The sequence below is a fragment of the Rhinatrema bivittatum genome, chromosome 2 (assembly GCF_901001135.1).
Source record: "Rhinatrema bivittatum chromosome 2, aRhiBiv1.1, whole genome shotgun sequence".
In the NCBI taxonomy this organism is placed as follows: Eukaryota; Metazoa; Chordata; class Amphibia; order Gymnophiona; family Rhinatrematidae; genus Rhinatrema; species Rhinatrema bivittatum.
Window position 1 is genome coordinate 53,883,879 of NC_042616.1, and position 20,134 is coordinate 53,904,012.

General features: G+C 45.8%; 1 pseudogene; it reads left to right on the top strand.

Annotated features, from left to right (window-relative positions):
• LOC115083966 overlaps positions 1-20,134 on the top strand; it is a 50,902-nt pseudogene that overhangs the window by 11,169 nt on the left and 19,599 nt on the right.

The following is a 20,134-nucleotide window of genomic DNA, read 5'->3' on the forward strand; positions in this document are numbered from 1 at the left end:
AAAGATTTGCCTCCTTTCCTTTGGGTATCTCCAGTGTCCTCGTCAGTAAAGATGGAAGCAAAATAATTCATTTAGTTTTTCTACTCTGGTCTTGCTAAGCACCCCCTTTTACCCCCTGGTCATCTAGCAGTCCAGCTGACTCCTTTTACACTTATTGCTTTGAGGGCATTTGAAAAAAGGTTTTTATTAGTAGTTCTTGTCTGCTGCTTCTCAAATTATTTCTTAGCCTGCCTTATCCTATCTCATACCTAACTGGCTAGCACTTGCACTCTTTCATATTTTTCACATTTGAATCTGCTTTCCATTTTCTGAAAGATGTCATTGTGGTTTTAATAGCCTCTGTAGCCTCCCCATTAAACCACGCTGGCATTCGTTTGGTCTTCCTTCAAGCTTTTTGTTGAATGCGTTTTATTTGGGGTTCCAAGATGGTATTTTTAAGCTATGGCCACACTTCATGCAAACTCTTAGCCTTTCCAACCTTATTGATATTTTTTTTTCTAATTTCCTCATTTTATCATAGTTTCCCTCGTTTTTAAAGCTAAATGCTGTTACAGTAGTTTTAAATGGTGTCCTCCTTCCAGGGGTTGTCAAATTTAATTGCGTTCTGATCACTATAGCTCAAAGGAAAAACTGACTGATTTTTTTCCATGATAACATCCAGAATCTTTTGACTGTCTTGACGTTTCCAGCAGTATGTCTGAAGTGCCTTTTGAGCTGAGATCCTCAGCAGAGTATGCGTGTGCCGAGGCAGGCTGGATTTCATGTAAGGTGTGCAGAAGTGCAAATCAGCTTGCTATGCAAGTTTTCTACTGGATGTAAAATTCGAAAGTTCATTTTCTAATATTGGTGCTCTTAGCATTACCATAGCCCCTGGCCTCACCTTTAGCGTGGGATATATAGCTTTTGTCCCAGGCAATTGCCTCATGATCAAAACCTGCTGCTGCTGACAGTAAAGCTTAAGCAGTGCATGGAGCATTTGCATGTATATTCAATCTACTTGACATGGTGAAACCGAACGTGTTACTTCTAAGTTACTGGATTTTAAAAGACGTTAAATAGAAGCTTCTCTTCTTGCAAGGTGACTTCAGGTGGCCAATCAGCTGTGATCTTCTGTGGTCTCTTTGTAATATAATAAGCCTTGTGGGAGGGGATTAGTCTACGGGCATGGGATTTTCATGATCTTAACTGAGAAACACACAGCTTTCTCATCTTCATTGCTCGCTCAAGTTACACGTAAGGAAAGCCAGAGTAAACAAAATGTTTGATATGACAGTTCCATAAGCAGTGTTAAAACGTTTTAGCTTAAAATTGTCGGTCCCATGTTACTCTTGGTGACTACAGATCTTATCTAGCCTATTATAAAGCTCTGATTAATCGCACTAAGAAGGAATTTTATGCCAAAAAAATCCAAAATTTTAGTCACAATGCTAAAACTCTGTCATAGTTCAAAGTCTGATCAAAAATTCCACTGACTTAAAGGATGCTCTTCCTGAAACCAGATGCAATGAAATTGCAGACTTTTTCAGACAGAAAATTGCAGTCTTAACCACGAGTATCAACTCTGTCCCAACCCAACAAATTAGCCTTACTCCAAAAGATACTTCAAAATGGTCAGTCTTTGAAGAAACCCCTCCAATGAAATTGAATCCTTAATTTAAAAAACTCAATCCTGCTTTACATCTGCTAGACAGCATTCCAATTTCCTCTAAAACCAATCGCTCACACAATTTCTATCGCTTTATCATCTGAAATTAACCTTTGTCTTAATGAAGGAAATGTTCCCGAACCTCTAAAATGTGCAATAATAAAGCCAATACTCAAAACAAAACCAAAACCTACCGTGTTTCCCCGAAAATAAGACAGCGTCTTACTTTCTTTTTACCCCCAAAAGTCCCACTATGTCTTACTTTCAGGGTATGTCTTATATTGGAAAAAAAGTCGAATTTGGTTTTAATGGTGTAGCTCTTCCTTTTACCACTGGAACCGGAAGCGCTCATGTCTAGGGGCAAAAATATAGCGTACGGTAAAAGCACTGCTTATGGTTCCATATCACAGTCTCCCATAGGGTTACAGCCTCATACAGTATCCCAAACAGGGATAGTATATGTGTTATGCGAACAGGGGACATAGGCAATATACTATAGGTGTTATGTGAACAACAGGGGGCAATATTACCCCCTGCTATGCACACAGGACACAGAACAAGTACTGTATGGCGATATCTCACCGCTGCAACAGCTACCGTACCTCTCTATCCTGTGTCTTCGCAGACAGCGCGATATCAGTGCGGGAGATCGCGCGGGGCACATCCAATGAGAGCTGCCGGAGACACATGACGCTATGTCTCTGACAGCTCTCATAGGCTGTGCCCATGTGACCACCTGCTCTGCTACACAATTCAATGAAGCCGGCGCCACTGTCCTCCTCCGCGCTATGCCGTGGCTACCTTTTACTTTACTACGTCTTACTTTCGGGGGATGTGTTACATTAGCCGACCCCCCTAAAATTCCCACTACGTCTTACTATCAGGGGTGTCTTACTATCGGGGAAACACGGTAGATCCAACTAACCTAAATAACTACAGACCAAACCTCCCCTTCATTTCAAAACTTTTAGAGAAAGTGGTTCAGAGACAACTAACCAAACACCTCGAACAATTAACATTTTATACTCTTCACAATACGGCTTTAGAAAACACCTTAAGTAGGGAAATCCTACTCCTTACCTTGTCCGACACTGTCCTCAGAGGATTCGACAGTTCTTGCTTATACTACTGGATCTATCAGCAGCATTTGATATGGTTAACCACAGCAGATACTACACTGCAATGGTTTTCATCCTACTTGAGCAATCTGTCCTTTCAAGTCAAAATTCAAAACTCCATCTCAGAGAAAGCGAGTTTAGAATCTGGTGTGCCTCAAGGCTCCTCGCTGTCAGCCACGTTATTTAATATTTACATGTTGCTGCTTTGTCATCTATTAGCAGGCTTGGTCCTAACTCATTACATCTATTACTCCTGGGGGAATTCTGTGCACAAAACATTCTACAAACTTTATATTGGTCAAATAATACAATTTGCATGACAGTCTTTAAGTAATTACAGTTTAAATTAATACAGAAAAAAAGTTATTACTTAGAGATGCAGAACTTTAAATATTTTGAGCAGAACTTCCCTAGAAATTCACTGTAAGAGTTGTCTCTTCCACTTGCTCTCCCTACTCCCCTGGCCGCTTTGCCTTCTCAGGCCCCAACTCCTCTACCTGCCAGTATCTCTCCCCTCCACCTCTAGGCTCAACCCCTTCCACTCCCAGAGTTTGACCCCGTTCTCAGTACTGCCCCTCACACAGGCTCCCTCTGTCCCTCCCTCTCTCACACACATATGCTCCCTTTCTCTAGTACACATACACACACCCTCATACAGGCTCCTTCATTTTCTCACGCACACGCATCCCCTCATACAGGGCCCTCTTTCTTGCATATACACCCACACAAAAGCTCCCTTTCTCTCTCACACACACATCCTTCACACAGGCCACCTATGTCTCTCTCGCACGCAGCCCTTCACACAGGCTCTGTCTCACATATATACAATCCCTTCACACAGGCTAGTACCCTCACATACACACAATCCCTTTTTCAAACACATGAGCTCCCAATCTCTCACACACATGCACACTCCTTCACAATCTTCTCATATAGGCTTCCCTCTCTCTCACCTCTCATGCTCTCTCACCCTCTTGCTCACCTTGCCTCCCCTCTCCTCTTACCGGGGCCTTCATCTTCGCCGCATGTGGAGCACATTCCACAGCACCCGGAAAGCCTTCATTTTTGTTTTGAACGGCGCACCAGGGCCTTCATGTTCGTGCGCTCCGTTCTAGCAAGCCGGACATGCTAGAACGGAGCGCAGAATTCTGTGCAGAATTCACCCAGGACTATCTCATGCACCCCTTCACACAGGCTCTGTCTCACACATACACAGGCTAGCACCCTCACATACACACAATCCCTTTTTCATACACACGAGCTCCCAATCTCTCTCTCTCACATACACACTCCTTCACAATCTCCTCATAAAGGCTCCCTCTCTCTGGCACCCACTCTCAAGCATCCCCCCCCCTTGCTTTCTCACTTCCCATGCTCTCTCTCATACGCTCCTGCTCATCCCTCTTCCCTCTCACATATTCACTCTCACTGGGGGTCTTCATCTTCACCACGAGCGGAGCATGTCCCGTGGCACACGGGGGCCTTCATCTTCACCGCAAACAGAGCATGTCCTGCGGCACACGGGGACCTTTATCTTCGCCACGAACAACGTGCTGGGGCCTTCATCTTCGCGCGCTCCGTTCGCGGCATGCCGGGCTCTCCTTTGCCATTTTCTGCGCAGAGTTTGGCAATTCTGTGCAGGGGGGGGGAATTCTGCGCTCCGCAGTAGCACAGAATTCCCCCCAAGACTAATCTATGCAGACATTCAGTTTCTGGTTCCAATTCACGATATCATAGAAAAGGCACTTAAGATAACTTCCATGTACCTATCTGTTATTAAAAATGCTATTAACTCACATGAAATTGATACTTAACATTAACAAACCTGAGATTCTGTTATTAGATAGAAAATTGTTTATCAACAAACTTCCGACCATTAAAATAGATGATAACCAGATTGAACTTGCCTTAGTAATTATACCAGAGACCTTGGCTTCTTTGTGGATAGTGAGCTTAACCTAAAAAGAAACCAACCACATTTCAGAACCGTATTGCAATTAATGATTTTTTTTTTCCAATACAGACTACTGTAATTCCATTTTACTTGGTCTTCCAACTTCTATCTTGCGTCCCTTACAAGTTTTACAAAACGCAGCTACAAGAAGTTTAACAGGAAAAAAAAAAGTTTGATCACATAACAATATCACTTCATTGGCTCCCGATTAAACAACGAATTGAGTTTAAAGTTTTATGTCTATTACATAAGATCATTTGCAGCAAGCAAACTGACTGGCTTAATGCAAGCCATCCGATTTACACATCGCGCAAAGAAATCTTAGATCTGCTGGCAAAGGTCTATTAGCTATTCCTTCAGTAAGAGCTGCCCATCTTAGTGACGTCGGCCTCGCTGGCCCTAAAATATGGAACCATTTACCTTTTATCACTATGCACTCAATCCGATTATAAAACTATTTCGATCAGGCCTAAAGACCTGACTATTCATGAAGGCTTATGAGGATTCAGACCAATCATTAAGCATGTAAGACTCTGATAATGCATTTTTGCTCTGTTTTTTTCTTTTTACCCTCTTAACGATCTTATTTTAACTCTTAGTCTTTTCTTATTGTATTGTTTTATTTCTTATAACATGCCTAGCCAGATTTTGTTTTTATTATGTAAACCGTTGTGATGGTTCTGTCGAATAAATAAAAATAAAATCTAACTTGTAGAAGGGAGGTTGACAGTGTTAATGACTCTCAACATCCACTGTATCTGGTTAAGGACCTTTTATCTTTGCCTTGTGCTCTCTGCCCCTCCCAGGGCATTAGCTGTAGCGACATGCCCCCTCTCCTTTTGGGTAGGAGAGCGTAAGTGTAACCCTAACCAACAGGCCGATACTGTAAAAAATCGTGGGGAGAGCGGGCGCTCCGTGTTGAGCGCCCGCTCTCCTGACGCACGCCCGGGCACCTCTCCTGGTGAGCGATTCTCTATTTAAATGAAGCGGCGCGCTAATAAGGGGGCGCTGGGGACAACAGTGCGTCCCTAGCGCCCCCTCATTAGCGGTAGAGCTGGCTGTCAGCGGGTCTCGACAACCGATGCTCAATTTTACCGGTGTCTGTTTTCGAACCTGCTGATAGCTGCGGGTTAGGAAAAAGGATGCTGGCAAAATTGAATGTTTTTTTTTTGTTTTTTGTTTTAATTTTTGGTGCCTTCGACTTAATATCACTGGGATATTAAGTCGGAGGATGTACAGAAAAGCAGTATTTTGGGCTTTTCTGTACACTTTCCCGGGCTGCTTAGATCTTAACGGCTGCCCTTGGGCAGGCGTTGCTTTCAGTATCCTGGGTGACTGACTAATAGGCTCAACAACATGCATTTGCATGTGATGAGCGCTTCTAGTTTTTGCGAGGTTGGCCGCGCGGTTTTGAGGCGCCGTTACCCCTTACAGTACAAGGGGCAATAGACGCGCGGCCAAACGGGTGCTGAACGTTGCGCTGCTTGGCCGAGCTCACCGTACTGAATCGGCCTGCGAGTGCGGCGATGTTGGCAGAGTGAGTGTGGCATGCGGCTCTGAAGAATCTAATTAGCGATGGCCTGGAAAATGACGATTATCCACAGTCAGAAGGCTAGGGTAAATCCTAATGGTGGGGAAAAAAAACCTCTACAGCTTGGAGTGAGGTTTATGAAAATGGTGATGCCTTGCCCAACTCCTCTCTAAGCCCATCTTTGGGATTCCTCTGGAGCCTGATTTTAGTACAGATGTGCGGTGGCTGTATATTTAGGGTCCTTCATTTTTCACCTGTAGATTCCTGGAATTTTCCAAAGGTGGCAATCGCCCTTTAAAATGATACTCGCCCTAATTTTAGGCTGATGAAAAAGCTGCTTCCAAGCTGCAGATGCAGCCTTCCACAGCCTCCAGCCTCTGCTGAAAGCCGGTGTGGGCCAAAGTGCATGCTGCGTTTCCAGTCCCCACCACCTCGCCTCCCAGGCAGCCGAAGTGCCTGGGGCCGCAGATGCATTTTGAAGCCGGGGGTGGGCCCTGGGTCCACCAGAAGCACTTCCCAGCAAGGCTCCCTGACCCTGCACAAAAGCAGAAGTGCACGGCTGCAGAGCACGGGAGCCTCAGAAAAGCCTGGACCTACAGTAAGGATGAATGCTTGGGGGGGTGGGGGGGGGGATGGGAACAGAGGGACTTGCTAGGCAGGGGGTTAGGGTAGACATGGGAGTGCTGCTGACTGGGCAGGTGGGAGAATGCTTAATGTTTTACTGTCCTGGCTTCTGTCCACCAAAATAAACTCTATTTGCCTGGAAAAATAATGAATAGTGGTTTTTGGGGTTTTTTTCTTTTTATCTGATTTTTCTCCTGTTTTTGATCATGTCATAATAAACCCTGACAAATTCCCAGGAAAAATAAACACGAAAAATGAAGGTTCGTAGCTAAATTTCATTTAAAAAAAAAAAAATAAATTTGTATTTAATGGTAAACTTATTATGGGTTGATAGTGGCTGATAATTCTTTCCTCCATTTTATGTTAGCGGTAGCTGTTTTGTGTGGTATGTTTTTTATTGATGAGTGTTATCGCACATAGGTATTGTCTGGCCAAGCTTGAGAGTGTGTGAGATAACATTTTCTTAGACAGTAAGAGAGATCAAGGACAATTCCTATTGACTTTCTCTGAAATGACAATCAGTTTCACATTTGGTAAAAGTTTTTTTTGTTGTTTTTTTTTTTGTAGGCTCTTACTTTTTTTTTTTCTTTTTTTTTTTTTTCAAACAGTCCAAGTGCCATTCCAGTACTCAATGCAATAATAGGTTTCCGAACCCAGTTGGGGTGGAGTGGGGAGAAATTGACCAAACACTCTTTGGCACTTTTTATGTATTTATTTATTTGTTCACTTTTATATACCTGCAATCATGTTAACTTCATGTCGGTTTACAGGATAAAACAAATATAGACTGAATCATAAATAGAAGTGCAATATAAAACATTTCAACAAATCTTAAAACTTAGGCAAGATAAAATTCTTCAAAAACAGTTAATCTAAAAAATAACTCATTGTATAATACAAATAAATCACACACTTAAATCACTATAAACCTTTTAATGCACACTGACTGGCTTGAGATGCAAACCTTAGGATATGGGCATTTATCAGCTGGCCATGCCCTCGGCCAGAAGGGGCCTCTGATTTAAAGCAATTCCCTGATTAAAAAAAAAAATATATCACAGCGTCAATTGAGATCGCCAGGTGACTTGGCATGCGATTGCTGTCAGACTTCAGGTCACATTCGCTCAGCTTAGGTTGAAACTGGTTGAAGTCTCGCTATTTAAAAAAAAAAAAAAAATTTAATTTTTTTTTAATACACTCAGTCGGCTACTGCAGAGAGACGACAGGACATGAAGCTCAAGCTGTATTCTCTCTTGGAGGCTGATGTCCTATCTGCAGAGTATACGTCTCCTATTGGGCTACTCAGTAGATGGAGTGGATCAGGTTTGGAAGTTGAGCAGTCACTCTGAAGTCCTATAGGCAGGAAGCTACTTTTTTTTGTTTCTCAACAGAGGGCCACTATAAAACTGGGAGCTTCGTAAAATACTCGTAAGGAACTGTAGGGGAAAATAAGTGGAAACGTTTTTTTTTTTTTAAACAAATTATTTTGTCGTTTTTTATTTTCAGCATATGAGGAAGAGTGGTTTAGTGGTGAGAGCAATGGGAACCAGGGAAGCCAGGGTTGAAGTCCCACTTCTCCTCCCACCGATGCTCCTTGTGACCTTAGGCAATTCGTTTTTATCTCACATTTGTCTCAGGTACCCACCCGCATTCCAAACGCTTTTGGGGAAGGGACGTATTGTACCTGAATACTTATCACCATTGTAGAGGGCTGCATATGTCTAGTAGCACAATAAAAATAAAGTAATATTGAGTAACCCGTCTAGGCATAAAATGTTCAGACTTGCAAATTAAGAGGTAGATTTTAAAAGCATTGCTCACACAAAAACGGCCCTGTACGCGTATGTGTGCCGCGCGCAAATCTTAAGAATCCGGGAAGTGCACGCGTCGAGAGTGAGGCAGAAAAAGGGCGGGGCCTGGGTGTTTTGGGGCAGGGCCAAGACTTGAGCACGTAACGTGGAATTTTGCAAAGGCTGATAATGGTGCACGTTGGCAATCTACCTGCGTAACTTTACTGCCTGTCCTGATGAGGAGCGAGGTTCGGGCTCAAGCGTGAGGCTTACAGGATGAGGAACCAGAGGGGTCCTGTACAGAGAGAGAGACTGTTATATAGAGTGTCAGTGTCTCTCTATTTCCCACTGTAAGAGGGGCACTTTCAACTCAGGATTGGTTTTGGGGGAAAGCGGTGTTACATTGGTCTGCCTAGGGTGCAAGAGTCTGTAGCCCCTTGTAACATTGATACCCCCACCCTGGGTTGAAAGTACAGCGGGAGATATATAGCATGCTAGATTGTGTCTCTAACAGAGGCGTCTCTTCTCTCTCGTCACTTGTGTGAGCATGTTATTAAAATATGAGCGTAAAGGCCGCACACATGCAAATCATTTCAAATATCCCTGCCGTGCATGTACATGCATGCACAATATAAAATTAAGCATATCTCTGCTCGTGTGCCAATACGCGCGTTTATGGATACACGCGCGCTCCTTTTAAAATTTACCTGTAAGTGATGTAAAGGGGAGGGGAGTGGATAAAGAATGTGTAACTTCAGGTTACAGGAATGTATGATTTCTTCAATGCACACAGGGTAGTAGTGATGGGGGCTACCTTTTGGTTTATGATTTGTGTTTGAGTGTCACTGGAAGTGCTTGCTGGCTTAGTGCAATCCAATGCTAGTGTGTGATTTCATTTTTGATTCATCTTAGTGTGACAGCTCCCCGGAGGAGGGATAGCAAGGAAGCTGAATTCAGAGAGTTGCAGCTTTTCAATTTTAAAAATAAACATTTTGATTTTTTTTTTTATGCAGGGTGAATGCTTCTGCTCACTATGTGACCATTTGAAATGCCCCAGTGAACAGTAAGTGTCGTGCTTTCGGAAGACTATAAATTGGAGCATCAGCCAGTCAGGCGCCTGCATTTATTTGCAGTCTATGCCCGTTAAGGAGCAGATTTGCCTGGTAGGAAGACATGGGAACCAGAGAAACTTTTTTTTTTTTTCTTTTTTTAATGTTTAAACTCAGACCAGATTGGAGAAATTACTTACCTGAATGATTTCATTTTCCTTAGTGTAGATAGATGGACTCAGGACCAATGGGTATTGTGCTCTCCTGATAGCAGATGGGAGACGGAGTCAGATTTCAAAGCTGATGTCACTCTACATATACCCATGCAGGTAGCTTAGCTCTTCAGTATTCTCCTCGAAAAGCTATTGTGGATATGTGTCTTGATAACTCAGTTAACTTGATTAACTAGGACTGGTTCAACTGGAGCCCGCCAGTGCACTCAACCGATTAACGCCGACACCCAGCAAACTGTGAGTGTCCTGAACTAGAGGTAATACATGGCTTACTCGTACTTGTTTTAGTCTCGAGGTTTGTTACCCGAGGTTCTTGAATTGTGGGGCAGCCGTGGGCAGGATGCTGAGTCCCATCTGTCTACACTAAGGAAAACAAAATTATCAGGTAAGTAATTTCTCCATTTCCTAGTGTGTAGCCAGATGGACTCAGGACCATTGGAATGTACAAAAGCTACTTACGGACAGGGCGGGAGGCTGCCCAGGCCCATTTAGTACTGCTCTTGCAACCTGGAGAAGGTGTGTATGGAGGACCATGTCGCTGCTCGACAGATCTCAGTGGGCGACAGCAGCTTGGTTTCCGCCCAGGATACTTTCTGGGCCCTCGTCGAATGAGCTTTAACTGATAGAGGCAAGGGCTTCCCTGCCTCTACGTAAGCTGCCTTGATTACTTCTTTGATCCAGCAGGCTATGATGGCTCGCGAGGCTGCTTCCCCTTGTTTCTTCCCGCTGTGAAGGACGAATAGGTGGTCTGTCTTTCGTACAGGTTCTGATCTTTCCAGGTATCAGACTAGGAGTCTGCCGACATTAAGATGGCGAAGGAGGCATGAGTCTTCAGAGTCCTTATGTTCGTCTAGAGATGGTAGCGATATGGTTTGGTTCAGGTGAAACCGAGAAACTACTTTCGGTAGAAAGGAGGGGACAGTGCGCAGGTGTATGGCTCCGGGTGTGAACCTAAGGAATGGTTCCTGACAGGATAGCGCTTGAAGTTCAGAGATGCAACGAGCTGAACATATTGCTACCAAGAAGGCTGTTTTCAAGGTCAGAAGCCGTAGTGACAGGCCGCGTGTTGGTGTGAAGGAAGTTCCCACTAGGAAGTCTAGTACTAGATTGAGATTCCATAGGGGCACCGGCCACTTTAGTGGTGGTCAGATTTGTTTGACCCCTTTTAGGAAGCGAGCGACATCTGGATGGGTTGATAGTCTGATCCCCTCCACTATGGCTCTGAAGCAGCAACTTGAACCTTGACAGAGTTGAGGGACAGCCCTTTCATCAAGCCGTCCTGCAGGAATTCCAGGATGATGGAGATTTTGACTGTTCGTGGAAGGAGCCTGCAGTCCTCGCACCAGGCTTCGAATACTCTCCATATCCATATGTAAGCCAGAGATGTGGAGAATTTGCGCGCTCTAAGTAGGGTGTCAATCACTGCCTTGGAGTAGCCGTTCTTCTTCAGGCGAGTCCTCTCAAGGGCCAGACCGTAAGAGAATCGAGTCGTATCTTCATGAATGATCAGACCCTGTCGGAGAAGGTCCCTGTGTGTGGAGGTAGCACAGAGGGTTCCCCGCAAGTAATCTTCGCATGTCTGCGTACCATGGTCTTCTTGGCCAGTCCGGGGCCACTAGGAGGATTTGTCCCCTGTGGTGTTCTATCTTGCGGATGATCCTGCCCATTATTAGCCATGGAGGGAAGGCGTACAGTAGGGCTTCTTGTGGCCAGGTCTGGGCGAGAGCATTGATTTCCCCAGGACTGTGGTTCTCGTCTGTGGCTGAAGAACTTGGGCGTTGGAACGGGTTGCCAGAAGGTCCATGGCTGGGAGTCCCCAGCAATCTACCATTAGTTGGAAGGCTGTGGTCGACAGTGTCCATTCCCCTGGGTCTAGGCTCTCTCTGCTGAGGTAGTCCGCACAGACGTTGTCTTTTCCCGCTATGTGGGAGGGTGAAATCCCTTGCAGGTTTAGTTCTGCCCATGCCATGAGTGGGCCTATTTCTAGGGACACCTGCTAGCTCTTGGTTCCTCGCTGGCGGTTGATGTAGGCCACAGTTGTGGCGTTGTCGGACATGACTCTGACTGCCTCGCCCCGGAGTCTGTGACTGAATAGTAGGCAGGCTAGCCTGACTGCTCAAGCTTCCAGGTGGCTTATATTCCATCCCACCTCTTTCTCGTTCCATTGTCCCTAGGCCGTCAGGCCCTGACAGTGGGCTCCCCACCCTCACAGGCTCACATCCATGGTGAGCAAGGTCCTGTTTGGTGGGGATAAGTTTACTCCTTTGCTCAGGTGGTCTTCCTGTAGCCACCATTGAAGCTGCTTCTGGACCTCTGTTGGTAGCTGAAGGTGGATGGAGTAGTTCTGGGACGTTTGATTCAATCGTGACAGGGAGCGCTATAACGGTCGCATGTGGGCCCTTGCCCACAGAATGACTTCCAGGGTTGATGTCATGAGGCTGATGACCTGAAGGTAGTCCCATACCTTGGGGCAAGCATAGACCAGCAGTTTTTGCAGTTGAGCCATCAGTTTCCTTCTCCTTGGAGGGGGGGAAGGAAGACCTTGTCCTGTTTGGTGTCGAATCGGACTCCCAGGTACTCTAGTGATTGGGAGGGCTGTAGGGAGCTCTTGGCTGTATTGACGACCCATCTGAGTTCCTGCAGCAGGTTCTTGACCCTGGTGGTCGCCTGACGACTCTCCTCAGGGGACTTTGCCCTGATCAGCCAATCGTCCAGGTAAGGGATGTACCAGGGTTCCTTCTTTTCTCAGTGTTGCTGCCACTACCACCATGATCTTGGTGAAGGTTCTGGGGGCGGTATCTAGGCCGAAGGATAGCACCCGGAACTGGTAATGATGGCCCAGTAACGCAAAGTGCAGGAAGCGCTGATGATCCCGATGGACCGGGATGTGGAGATAGGCTTCAGATAGATCCATAGAGGTTAGGAATTCTCCCGGCTGTACTGCTCTTATGACCGAGCGTAGGGTCTCCATGCGAAGGTGTGTGCCCTCAGGTAACTGTTGACTGTCTTGAGGTTCAGGATAGGCCAGAACATTCCTTCCTTCTTGGGGACGATAAAATAGATGGAATAGTGGCCAGTATTTTGTTGGGGCGTGGGCACCGGGGTTATTGCCTTTAGGCTAAGTAGTCTTGCTAATGTTGTTTCCACTGCCATCCTCTTGGAGTGGGAGTGGCATGGTGATCTCATAAATTTGTCTCGAGGGATGCGATGGAATTCCAGAGAGTATCCTTCTCAAATGATGGTTAGGACCCACTTGTCTGATGTTATCTCGACCCATCTTTGGTAGAAGAGGTTAAGTCTGCCCCATGTGTCGTCTTCCTGTGGATGGGTCTGCTGTTTCTCATTGTGGGGTACGGCCGGGACCTGTCCCTGAGCCTGCTTCCCTCTTGGTGTGTTTGTTCCGAAAGGACTGAGACCTTCCTGAGGGGCGAGGTGCTTGGTGATAGTGTGTGTTCCTGTAAGGTCTAAAGCGCTGTGATTCTCTGCCCTTGTTCCTTCAGGGGAAGAAGCGCTGACTTCTCTTGTTCCTATCTTCCGGTAGCCGAGGTACTGGAGAGTCACCCCATTTGTTGGCTAGCTTTTCCAATTCGCTTCCAAACGAGAGAGCCTTTAAAAGGCATTCTCGTGAGGTTCGCTTTGGAGGTCGCGTCGGCTGACCAGTTTCGGAGCCATAGTTGTCTTCTGGCTGCTACTGCCGAGGCGGCGCTGCTGGCTGAGGTACACACTAGGTCTGAGGTGGCATCCGTGAGGAAGGAAACCGCAGGCTCCATTATTTCACCGGGCGTGGTTGCATCTCTGGAAAGGAGCAAGCAGGACCGTGCCACCACGGCACAGCAGGAAGCAATCTGCAGGGTCATTGCTGCTACATCAAAGGACTGTTTGAGGATGGATTCCAGACATCTGTCTTGGGCATACTTCAGTGCCGCTCTTCCGTCGACAGGGATGGTCGTACGCTTAGAAATTGCGCAGACCATGGCGCCCACTTTTGGGAAACGTAAGAGTTCCTTGGTCGTGGGTTCTAGGGGGTATAGGGCTTCTAGGGCGTGCCCCCCTTTGAAACTGGCCTCTGGTGCATTCCATTCCAGGTCAATCAGTTGCCGGATGGCTTCCAACATAGGAAAATAGCATGAGGCCTGACAGAGGGACACCAGAATGGGGTTCATCTTTGGTTCTGCTGTGGGGTCCGCACCTGGAATGCTCAGCATCTTTAGAGTCTGGGACACGAGTGCTGGTAATTCGTCTTTGTGGAAGAAACGCAGCATGGTTCGGTATGGCTCTATCCCTGAGGGGATTTCTCCTTCCTCTAGGGAGTCTGTCTCAGCATCCGAGGTGTCCGTATCTCCAAGGTTCTTGGTTAGGAGAGGCATTTCTCGATGAGCCCTGAAGGTGCCGGGAAGGTCTTGTGCTTCCGGCAGGGGTTGAGGCTGGGACACGGCAGGGGCTGGTTGAGCCTGGATAAAGGTTTGCAGCCCTTTGAAGAATTCCACCCAGGAGAAGGTCCCTGAGTTCATGTTAATCCCTGGTGGGGTTGTGGAGGAGGAGGACGACCCAGAGGTGCCTGCCTGTGGGGGTGCCAAGTTAGAGATGCATAGGTCCGGGGTACTATTATCAGTGGATCCGGATCCCTGTACTGGCTGTAGGGGGCCTTGCTTTAGTTCCCCCTGGGCCTCTTCACACTGCTGGCATAGGCAGGAGTCCATTTCAGGTTGTGCAGCTCTCAGGTGGCAGGCTGGGCAGAGAGCTTGTCCCTTGGCCCTTTTGGCCGGCAGTGCCATGGTTTGTGCGCATAGCCGGCTTAAAACTCGTCTGTGCGTGTAGGTGTGCGCACGAATATACTTGGTTGTGGGTTCCGTGTGCACAGAGGTTATGCGCGCAAGTTGTGCACGCGGGCTATGAATTTTGTGCACCCAACTCCGATGCACATGCCGCTGTGCGCATGGCTCGGATGTGCGGACAATGCACATCCAGAAGGTCTCCACGTGTGTGGACCCTCGCACAGAATTGGGGGCTAGCTCAAAGTCGAGCTGCTCAACCTGATTTTTTTTAAAAGATGCTCTACGGAAGAAGGGATCTGTGCGGCTATTCGAGCTTCGGAGACCCGAGACTTAAGAGAAGGTTTCTACCTTACCTGGTCTCGGTGTTTCCTGGTTGTGTGCTGGGCGGCCTCCGGCTGCAGGGGGAGAGGGAATTACCTTCACCGCCGTGCTCGATTCTGCACCCGCTGCCTTTCAGCTACACTGGGGGCTAAGTCCACGCCGTGAACTGGCTGCCGGACCAAGGCTTACCTCTGAGGGATCTCGGAAATCACCTCAGGAATTCTCGACTGAGGGAGGGACCGTTAGGTATCACCACAGGAGAGCGGGGCTCGTCTTCTTAAGGTAAATTTTCTTCTTGTTGTATTTTGTAATTGCTAACACTATTCTATGTGGGATAGTGTCCGCATCTGCTTAGGAGACGGAGAAATACTGAAGAGCTAAGCTACCTGCATGGGTATATGTAGAGTGACGTCAGCTTTGAAATCTGACTCCGTCTCCCATCTGCTATCAGGAGAGCACAGTACCCATTGGTCCTGAGTCCATCTGTCTACACGCTAGGAAACGCCCTTTCTTCTTTCCTTCGTAGTGCTTCTCCTGTGTTCTTAGTTTGTCGTCCGGATTTTAGCTGCACATCTGAGTTAGTCCTGGGAAGATGCGCCAGTTGGTGGTGATGGTGGTGGGAGGCTTGTTCTTTTCGGATATTCCGGACTGCAGTTTACCATTTTGATAGGATAAATTAATACATTTTATGGATTTAAAATACAAATAACTCTCCCAGACAGGTGAGAACCTAAAAATTGAGTTAGCTGATGCTGTTGCATATCTTAACACTGCCTCTTTCATGCTGCGGGAATCAAACAACTCTTCCTTCTCGAGATGGACAGATGGTGTTGCTTTTTGTATCGGATGCTGAGTTCAAAGATAGTGTGGTCTCTTGGCTCCTTTTCTGTCTTTCAGCACCAAACTCTTCACTTTCCGGTGGTGTTGGTTTTGCACTCTCCATTGCTATAACCTCAAATCTGAACCATTCCCTTCTGCCTCTTTTTATTTATTTTTTTATGCATTTGCACCACTGTCAATCTGCAGCCTGATGGGTGCCCTGGATTTTTCCCCCTTTCAGATTTCTCACCTGTTTTGTATTTAAAACCAAGTTTTCTATCTTGTTTCAAAACCATGCAAAATGCCTCTAATTTTGTTGTGCGCATCTGGCCATCTCTTTGTTTCCCCAAATAACAAAAGATTATCCGTTCTGGATGTCACGATAAACCTTGCACTGTCCATCCCTTTGGTTTCTTGGTCTCATTTGATCATTCTTCTGGGTACGCTAGTACACAGATGAGCTCCTGGACCCTAAATCTATTAGGGAACAGCGTGGGAAGGCGCAGAGCTGAAGCGGCATGACACTTGGCTCCTTGTCCCAAGGTGAAATATCAAAGTATGCATGGAGCGCCTACAAAAGATGAGAGGGCAGAATGTCAATGTTCCATTTCCCTGGTCACTAAAGAAGCTGGAAACCCTACCTCTTTTCCTTGTTCCTTTCTGGTTCTTCTTGACCTTGGGTGTGCTGGTATCACTGGCTCCCTCCTCTGTTGGTGATCACCTCCTGCCTGTCTTGGCATTCCTTCTCTGTGTCCTGTAGAGAATTTTCAGTCCTTGGGCCCCCCCACAGGCTTACATCTTCCTGTGGCCTCAAAAGCTGCCACTCTTTTTAGTCTGTTCCTTACTTTTGATTTGACAAAAAAAAAAAAAAAATCGCAGCCTACCTTAATTCCACTTGCGGTAGGGAAAAGTTGAACATGAGAAACATCAGAAAAATGGTGATAACGAATGGGAAAAGAAAACAAGTAAAAGAATGCAGAATTTAGGCTTTACTGAGAGTGTTGGGTAAACTCATCTTGTACCGCCTATATTCTGTTATAGTGAATGGTAGTCCGTCCCCGTCGTGTACGCACACGTGACTCGATAACAATCCATATAGAAACCTTTATGCAAGGGATCCTTAAATAAAGGCTTGGGAAGCTCTGTATGAAGCACTTTATTGATAGAACGTCAAGTACGGCTCTGGAATTACGAATGCAGAGGCTGCATGCAACCATCTCTGGCCAGCCATTTGTGGTCCTCATTGTGGCATTGGTGTGTTTGATCATCGGCTTCACTTTTCGATTGTGGGGAGAGAGGTGTGGGCAAGGAAAGAGAAGGGGGGGGGGGGGGTCACTCAGAGATACAGATTGAACTTCAAGCTACTGCTGCTGACCAGAAGTGGTGTTTATGCCAGGGATTGGTTTTATGGTGCAGAACAAACTTTTTTTTTTGTGTGTGTGTGTGTAAGCTTATAGCTTGAACGTTGAAGTGGCTATGGACCTGTTTCCTCTGTTGAAGGTCGCAGGAGGCATGATACCTTTTTATTTACAGGTGACAGGGTGTGCATGGGTGAATATTGGAGGAATGTCATAAAGAATTCTTGATGATAGATAAGAAACTGCTGGAGATGGGCAAATGGAAAAATAAATAAATAAATTGGAAAGCGAGCGTTGAGGCAGATACGTGGCTGTATGGCAGTGTGGGAATCTGTCCTTTTTCTTATCCCTGCTGCTGGACTGAGCTCTAGGAACTTGGGGGGGTATCGTGGAAGCGAAGGCAGCTCACTTTCCTCCTCTTCTTCTTCTTTCAGGTGCCGGTGACCTTTGATGATGTTGCAGCGTATTTCTCAGAAGAAGAGTGGAAGGACCTAGAAGAATGTCAGAAGGAGCTTTACAAAGACATGATGAAGGAGAACTATGAAGCTCTGATTTCTATGGGTAAAAAGGGCTGCTTCTGCTGCTGCTGGACCCATGTTGGGCTGCCTTCTGCTTTAGTGCTCTGCACTGCCAGGCTCGTAGGATGTCTCGGAGGCTGTCCGGAGTTGCAGTGCTGTGGTGGGATAGAGTGAGGGAAGTGCCTAGGGGCTGGCCTTTTGTCACTGTATTCTTTGTTTTCTTGTAAATAGCATTGAAATTCGATTAAATGTGATAAATGTAGTGATGATGATTTTTCCTTTTCGTGCCTTAAATTCAGTATACAAATATACAGAAGAGTGGGAAACTACTTAGAAAAGAGGTATCAGCTAAAATATTTAGGAGTTAGGGAACATTTTATCTTTTTTCCTGTTTTTTTGTTTTTGTTTTTTTTGCTTCTGTATTTAGCCTAACTTCCTACAGGGTAAACTGGCCTTATAAAATTACCGTGTCTGTCTTGCTGGATGCTAAATCAGGAGGACATTAAGAAGCCTGTACTTTCTCCTAGCTTGGCTGTAGGGTTTCGGGGAGAGGAGGATTTGGAACAGGGCTGGTCAGCTAGAGGGGGCCTGCAAGCAATTCTCTTTCCCTGTGGGGCAGGCATGATTGGGAATGGGAGCCATGGCTGAAACCTTCATTATTATTATTTATTTATTTTTTAATAGATTCTGAGGAGCAGAGGATCTAATATGGGGCTAGTGGGATCCCCGCGGGACTTATACTTTTGATGGTGGGAAGGAGGGCCATCAGGCCTGCTGTGACCAACATTTTCTTTAACTGAACAGATAGGGGATTTCTGTGGGGGATCTGGCAGCTCCTCCCCTTCAGCCCCCATGCTACTTTTTTTTTTTTGGCAATAGAACAGAAGAAAACTAAAAATAAAAACAATTAGAACTATAAAACAGTTAAAATAATATCACATAATAAGACAAACTGTATATACATTGCTTGAGACATATGCCTCAAAGAATTATATAGCCTTAACCTAAATATTTTCAAATCTTTTAAGACCACCAGGGTCACTTTAACCACTTTCGGGGCTCCAGGTAAACTTTTGTCCATGGGCCCCCTTGTGTTTTTCCCAGATTGATCCTGCCCCCATATAAGGAACAGAATATAAGATTTGCCATATTGGGTCAGACCAAAGGTCCATCAAGTCCAGTATCCTGTTTCCAACAGTGGCCAATCCAGGTCACGAGTACCTGGCAGGATCCCAAGGGGGGAGGGGTAGGTTCCATGCTGCTTATCCCAGGGATAAGCAGTAGATTTCTGTAACTCTACCTTAATAATGGTTTCTGGAGGAAAAGTCCATGAACTTATCCAAACTTTTTTTTTTTTTTTTTTAAATGCAGCTACGCTAACTGCTTTCACTACATTCTCTAGCAAGAAATTCAAGAGCTTAATTTTCTCTGCGGACAAGCGGGATAGTAGTCCTCACACGTGTGTGACATCATTAGATGGAGCCCAGCACAGAACTTTGATCTCAAAGAATCTAGAACTTTCAAACATGCCCTACTGAACATGTGAAGCTGTCGTCATCACCCTACCCCCTAGGCAGATTCCCTCAGTCTTTTTTTTTCCCGCAGAGCCGTGTGTGTCTCAGTATTTAGCTTTGCGCTCTCCTCTGTTTTTGTGATTTATTTTTTTTCTAGAGCTGCAACTGTTTTCTTTTTTCATTTCCTTTACCTTACAGAGTTTTCTTTTCCTTTTTCTTCTTCCTTTCTCTGTCTGCCAACTGCATGGCGGGCATTAGTTGGTGTTTAGTCTGGCAGAATCTATTTCTATCCCTTATTTAAAAAAAAAAAAAAAAAACCTGCACCAGCAGTTTAGTATCCTTGCTTTGCTTTTCTATTTTTGTCAGATGCTGGCAGGACTGACTGAATGCAGTCCTTGGGTGATCTGTGTAGGCTGTTGAGCCCGGGGACTTGCCTGAGTTCTACCCGAGCAGGAGTTTCATTTCATTTCACCGATTAATCAACATCGTTGGAGGTTCAGACAGTGCAGAGATTGAGGAAAACGCTGTTCCCTGTACGTACCTGGATCAGTCCAGACCGTGGGTTATGTCCCCAATCCAGCAGATGGAGTCAGCCCAAAACTTCGAGGGGGCGTCACCATAAGTACTACTACCCCCTCTGCAGGAGTTCAGTATCTTCTGACTCCAGCAGATGCGAGTAGGGGAATCTGGGCTTGCTCCCGATTTCCTGTAACCTATTCTGTTCTTTCCCTTAGTTGGAATTTTTCTTCTCTGTCTCTGTCTTGTCTTGGATCAAGTTGTGCTTTATTTCAAAAAAAAAAAAAAAAAAAAAAAAGCTCACTAATTGATTAATTGGGGAGGCGGGGCTCCTTCCTTGTGCTGGCTCTGTCTCCTTTGTTTCCTCAG